This window comes from Octopus bimaculoides, chromosome 3, assembly GCF_046866305.1.
Source record: "Octopus bimaculoides isolate indiv1 chromosome 3, ASM4686630v1, whole genome shotgun sequence".
NCBI classification, from domain to species: Eukaryota; Metazoa; Mollusca; class Cephalopoda; order Octopoda; family Octopodidae; genus Octopus; species Octopus bimaculoides.
Window position 1 is genome coordinate 82,319,071 of NC_142930.1, and position 7,500 is coordinate 82,326,570.

Consider the following 7,500-nt stretch of genomic DNA (forward strand, 5'->3'; position numbering starts at 1 on the left):
CACAAGTCATCTATAAAATGAGGTTTAGTTGAAAAAATAATCGCTCTTAAACGTTTCCATATAATAAAGTGAAGTAATAATTAATGATCTATAAAATATATTGATATACAATTGTAATAAATTTTGTTGATCGACGACAATAAAATGAAAGCATTAGGCTTCAACATACTTTTAAAGATTAATTCTATCATACAGAACTAAAGATGTGAAAATTTAATGAAAGAAGATTACAAGGCGCCGAGCTGACAAAATCATTACCGCGCCGGGCAAAATGCTTAGCGGCATTCATCTGCCTTCACGTTCTGAGTTCAAATTTCATCCTTTCAGGGTCGATAAAATAAGTACCAGTTGAGCATTGGGGTTGATGCAATTGACTAACTCCTCATTCAAAATTTCTGGCCTTGTGTCAACATTTGAAATCAATATTTAACAATTACACACAATACATTTTAACGACCCCCGTATTTAATGCAGGGAACATAAAGAAATGAACTCGAAATAATTATGTCCATCCTCAGCGATGAAGTGTATACTTTACTCAAGATGGTCGTTATAAGGCTAAAACATTTCCTGAGTTGTCTTCTGTATTTGCCGACTATAAAAATATTTGTCATGATTTCTTTCCTTTTTTTTCTTAACAAAACAAAATACTATTTCCAGTTAGTTATATGAGGTCCTCAGCACTGAGTATATAAACACTAACTTATTATTAGAGTAATGTAAGGTGTCGAGTTGGCAAAATCGCGAGCGCGCCAGACAAAATGCTTAGCAGCATTTCTTCCAGTTTTACGTTCTGAGTTCAAATACCTCCGCGGTGGACTTGCCTTCTATCCTTTCGGAGTCGATAAAAAAAAAGTACCAGTCAAGTAGTGGTGTCGACGTAATCGACTAGCCCCTGCCCGCAAAATTTCGGGCTTGTGCTTATAGTAGAAATGATTATTAGGGCAATGAGCCTTGTGAGTAGATTTAGTAGATGGAAACTGAACGAAGCCCATTGTATAGAAATATATGTATGTATCTATGTGTATATTTTTTATTTGCGTTTGTCCCCCACCACAACTTGACAAGCAGTGTTGGTTCTTATTTTTACGTCCCGTAACCTAGCAGTTCGGTAAAAAGGGATGACAGAATATGTACTAAGGTACTGGGGTAGATTTGTTCGACAAAACGCTTTATGATGGTGCCCCAGGATGGCTGCAGTCCAATGACTGAAAGAAATAAATGATAGAAAAGAGATAGAAAACGATATTAATGCATTACTTTTCCAATAGACTCCACAAACTATTCTAATTTGAAGGTACAGAAATTAATTTCACCAGAAAGAATGGAGGACTTGGAGAATCAATAGAGCGACAGACGAAGACCCTGTAGTATTTAGTTAGGCCACTTTAAGCTCTGAATTTAAATTCACCTCCACTCAAGTCAGCTTTGCGTTTATTCTTCTTTCTGAGTTCGATGAAATGAGTATCAGATAAATGGTGGAAGAGTTGTAATCAATTATACCTATGAACGCAATGGTTCATCATGTCTACACTGGATTCACTGCAAATACTTAACTTGTGAAATACGAAGGTGAGTCAAAAAGTTATGCAATTTGTTTTAATGTCGTTTAGCACTGCAATGGTTAATTCCAAGCTCTGATGCTATTTCGTCAATGGCTATGCGCCTATCAGCTCTAATCAAACGTCTGCTTTTTTCTTGCTGGCAGGGTTGACAGAATTTAATGGGTGTCCATTACGAAGCATGTATGCTAAGCTTGAATTTCTCAATTGTTTTTAATCTGCTGAATTCTCATTCAAACAGCAGGCCATCTACACACAATGCTGTAATCTAAAGATTTATCTTTGAAAACATTTTCATCTTTTGTGAATATTTACAAGAGTTTCCCTTTCGGCCACAAGGAACTCATTCACTGCTCTTTGCTTCTGACAGATTTCCAGTGAAGCAGCCATAGTAATATCAGCTCATTTCATCATATATCTGAAAAAACAAAACAGAACAAAGCAAAAGAACAAAACAAAACAAACAAAAACTAAAAAAACCCCTCAAAAATTAGGTAATTAAAGATCAAGAGTATGTCTCTTCACATCTGTACCAAATATCGAATAATTTCATTGAAAAATATGCCTCTCATAAGAAACAAATTGCATTACTTTTCTGATTTTTCTTTGTAATATTCAACTGTGAGAAAATACAGATTCAATATTCTTCAAGACAAACATACACATTCATACACATTCCCCTGATGATCCTCTGTCGTTAAAGCGTCCAATTAAATTTGAAAAATCTAATGTAGAGGAAGTTCCAAACAACCACAACGGTGAAACGTACGCAGGGAACCAATTGATTCAAACTTGTGTTTATTATAATTTCCATATATATATATATATATTTATATATATATATATATATATATATATATATATATATATATATATATATATATATATATATATATATATATATATATATATATATATATATATATATATATATATATATATATATATATATATATATATATATATATATATATATACATATATATAAATATATATGGTGGTTGTCTACTCCTTAAACAGAGTTTGACCACCTCCTGCACCTACACCTTAGCCCTTTCATGGCGTCTGATGTGGCTTTTTAAACCAGACAGTGTTTTGAAAAAACACCCACACAGATTGCACCTCTGATTTGCACTACCAATACCTGCAAGTAAGTTCTGCTCATTGTGGATCCTAACATGTCTTTTAAGACCCCCATTGGATTTGCAAACCCTCTGGCACACACCACATTCAAACGTGTGCACAGACATATAATCAGAATAGCTGGATGAGGTTTGTTTTCCATGGGTTCGCAGGTGAGATTTGAGGCCAGCCAAGGACAGACATGGTCTGTCACAGACTGTGCACACAAAAAGGTCCTTGTCATTCACCTTCTCAGTCTTTACATTTTCCCTTAAATGTCTCTTGAGCCCTGCTTGCATCATCCTGGCCTCTTCAAATGCTTTCACTCCTCTCCACACCCTTGTTCGCCATCCAACTCGATCTGAAGCGAGGACTTCTATATCTTTTGGAGCCATTCCAATTGACTTCATAGCAGTCCTTATGCCATCCTTAAACCTTTTTTTAGGTTTATGCCGATAACGTTTCCCCTCTGCAAGCTCACCATAAAACAGCTGTTTCGGCATGCGTTCATCTGCCATTCGAACAATATGGCCACACCATCTCAATTGGTTCCTCAAAATCATGGCTTTAATTGAGGGGATGCCTGCAGATGCAAGGATATCTGTGTTTGGAGTAAAAGAATTCCATTTAATTCTTAAAATATGACGAAGGCATTTTTGGTGGAATTTTTCTAACATTTTAAAATGCCTTTCATAACAGGTCCAAGTTTCACAGGAATACAATAGGGATGTTAAGACAAATGATTTGTAAAGAGCCAGCTTTGTATTGTTATTTATATGTCGCTGGCGCCAAACGCGTGACTCCAAGCCACCAAATGCTTTTGCTGCCCTTTGAATTCGCAGGTGTATTTCCGTATCAAGAGTTCCATCATCTTGAACAGAGCTTCCCAGGTAGACATATGAATTGACAACCTCAAGTAACTTTCCCTTAACAAAAATTTTAGGGAGGTTACAAACAGCACCATACGCAGGTTGATACATTACAACTGTTTTTTTCAGATTGATGGTCAGGCCAAAATTATCACAAGCTGCATCAAATGCAGATACAAGGGATTGCAGACCCGATTCAGAATGACTAACCAGATCGCAATCGTCAGCATACAAAAGTTCCCTAATAAGTGAAGTAAAAACCTTCGTTTTAAACTTCAGTCGGGTCAAATTAAAAACATTCCCCGTTGTTCGATATTTTATGTAGATATCCTCCTCAGAGTTTTGAAAGGAATGTGACACCACAACGGCAAAGTATATTGCAAAGAGGGTGGGTGCATCAAGGTCTCCCTGCTTTACTCCATTTTCCACAGCAAAAGATTCAGAAAGCCTACCACCAAAATTAACCCTATGTCAGGTCGCTCTTCAGTGCTACTGGTAACATGTAATCCAGTACAACCTGTTGCATGGTCGGGTCGTCGGCGACTAAACTGGCAACCCCACCAGGCTTGCTTGGTGAGGAGGGTGTTGTTGGACACCCTGCAGGACGAAAAATAAGACCTGTCAAAGGGCGGATGAACTCCTGAGCAGTCAACGACCATCCAACAAAATGTCTGTAAATATGTATATGTATATATGTGTATGGGTGTGTATATGTGTGTGAATGTCTGTAAATATGTATATGTGAATAATTTTAATTTTATATATATACTATTTTTTATCTTTTATATTTTATTTATATATATATATATTTTTATTATTTATTTATTTATTTAATTTATTTTTTATTTATTTATTTTTTTTTTTTGATGAGCTGCTCCACATCGGTCACCGGAGTGATATTTGATCACTTTACAGAGTGTCTGAGTGTCGGTTAGGTGTCTGGAATGGGACGGCTTACCTCATGGGCAGGTAGAAGCTCTTTAACCTTGGTTGGTAATCTACCTAGGAGAAGGAAATCTCCGAAATAAAACCTGAGGCCTTGGAAATTCCTGGTTTTGTCAATTCTCTTGTCACACCGGTGAAAGTCTTCTTGGGCTAATAAGTGGGGGTAGTGCAGTGCAAGCTACACCCACTAAAAATTATTCATCTGCACAGGTACTTCCTGTACTCCAAATCTTAGTAAAATCATTCAATTGGTTGGTTGGCAGAAACCTAAAAATGCATATTCATATTTATATATATATACATATAAAAAAATTACTTTTCGTAATGTGATAAAAAAACCAAGGCTGTGTAGAGTTTAGAACATTAATAAATAGAAGGTCTTACAGCTGTTTCCAGGATATTTATTATATCCCTTCATCGGAGACGGTGTGAGAAGATGTGAGATATGTGAGATATGATGTGAGATATGATGTGAGATATGCAGGGATATATATATATATATATATATATAAAATACAAAGAATATATATGCATGTATACACACATATATGTACATACTTACATCTACATGTGTAAATAGATGCATATCAGGGTACAGGACGTTAGAACAGTGAACTACAGACAACGGAACGAACACATAGGAAAACAGATAGCCACTTGGAATTAATCCTTCGTCAGCTGCCTCTATTCTAACTAGACGTTTCGATATATATATATATGTGTGTGTGTATGTGTGTGTGTGTGTGTGTGTACGTACGTATGTATGTATGTATTTGTGTGTGTATGTGTGTTTGTGTATGTGTATGCGTGTGTAAATACACATACACACACATACACACAAATACGGAGGAGAAAATAAAAGTCCGCTTAAAATGTCTTCTGTTTTTGTTATTTGAAGTTTAATGTTGCGGTGGGTCTCCGTCGTTTAACGATGAGGTTTCAGTTGGTTGTTCAATCAAGTGAATAAGCCACTCTTGAATTAAAGACTGAACAGCTCACAGATACGCGAACCGATAACATAATTCTCAGGTAGAAATAAGTGTGACAGGTGACAGAGATGTACCTTTTGAATCATAGGTAGAATCCACCCGCAGCTTCTCTACAGTTTCCGTCAATCCAATTACACTCACAAGATATGAGTTGATTACCCAAGATGCGTCCCCACCAACCGTGCGATCGAAACCGGATCCTATGGGTGGTTACGAAGTGAACAACATAACCATTCGATCACACTGCATTTACAATATTTTCAAACTTTAAGGCGGCGAGCTGGCAGAAACGTTAGCACGCTGGGCGAAATACTCAGTGGTATTTCGTCTGTCTTTACGTTTTGAGTTCAAATTCCGCCGAGGTCGACTTTGCCTTTTATCCGTTCGGGGTCGATAAATTAAGTACCATTTGCGTACTGGGTCGATCTAATCGACTGGCCCCCTCCCCCAAATTTCCGGACCTTGTGCCTAGAGTAGAAAAGAATATTATCAAAATCTTTTACTGCGTATCAAATAAATTTTGAATTTTGGAGAATTCGATAAAACATAGAAGAGGCAGACATAAAAAAAATCTCCAAGACGATTATCGTCTTATATGAATTACACTGTATGTCATGGTCTAGAGGTATATAGAATATAAACGCCAGTATACGACTGACAGCAAATATAAACAATAGCTTATGTATAAAATGAAAGCAAAGACCGAAAGCACAAAGCTAGTAATTTTTAGGGAAAAGTTAAGTTGATATAATCGATCCCAGTACTTCACTGGTACGTCTCTTTAACTAACTCAGAGGGATTTTGAACTCAAACTGTGAAGAATCGGAACAAACACCGTAGAGTATTTTGTCCGATGCTCAAATGATTCTGCAAGCTCGCCGCCATTTGCATTTATATACATACATACATGCATATGTGCATACTTACAAACATGTACATGTGCATGTGTGTATGCGTGTATATGTATATATACAAGCAAATATTAACAATACATACGTAAGTATATCTATCTATCTATCTATCTATCTATCTATCTATCTATCTATCTATCTATCTATCTATCTATTTGTCTGTCTGTCTGAATGTCTGTGTATGTGTGTATATGTATGCGCGTTTGTGTGTGTGTGTGTGTGTGTGTGTGTGTGTGTGTGTGCGTGCGTGCGTGCGTGCGTGTGTATGTGTATACAATATTAGCCAATACTAAAGTCAGTTTAATGATATCAAATTAACTAACACTTTATGACTAGCAAATACAAACATGAGGTATTTGGAAGATCTGCAGTATGTCTACAAATGCTTTTATTACTCATTATTACTTACAAATGTTCATAGCGGATGCAGTCGGCTACAATAGAGAATAGTGTAACGGTTAATCTAGTGGACAGGATATAGGAATGATTGCCAAACATCTATGGCTGGTAGGTTTACCAACTACAAAGTCACAGTAGTGTAATATAGAACAGTGCGAATGATAATAATTGGCTCTTAACAACTTAAAATAAATAGGTATCGTACGTTGGTACAGGTCACCAGCTGTACGAACACACGCACACAAAATTATATAGATGGTAATATTTATATCAAAATCGTTTGATTCAGACTGAGTTTCAAGCGTGTGGCTAGTCTTCGGCCATATAACTCTCAATAAATCTATTGAGTGCCCTTCTTTCGTTTGTCTACTCATTGCGCGCGCGCGCGGAGCTTAGTGGTTAGGGCATTCGGCTCACGATCGTAATGTCGTGAGTTCAATTCCCTTCACTGATGAAGGGATATCCCTAATAACCCAGAAACAGATGTAAGATTAACTTTCTCCTTATAAATGTCCTGAAAATTCCCCATAGCCTTGGCTTTGTTGTCTCATTTTATTTAACACCACACACAGAGGTGAAAGAGACACATGGGACAGAGAGTCACTGATGAGGTCGCAAAATATGTGGCGAACGAATTTTGACAGACGTATAAAAAGTGAAGATCAAGTAAATAGTGCGTGTGCCTAATTGGCAAAAAAATAAA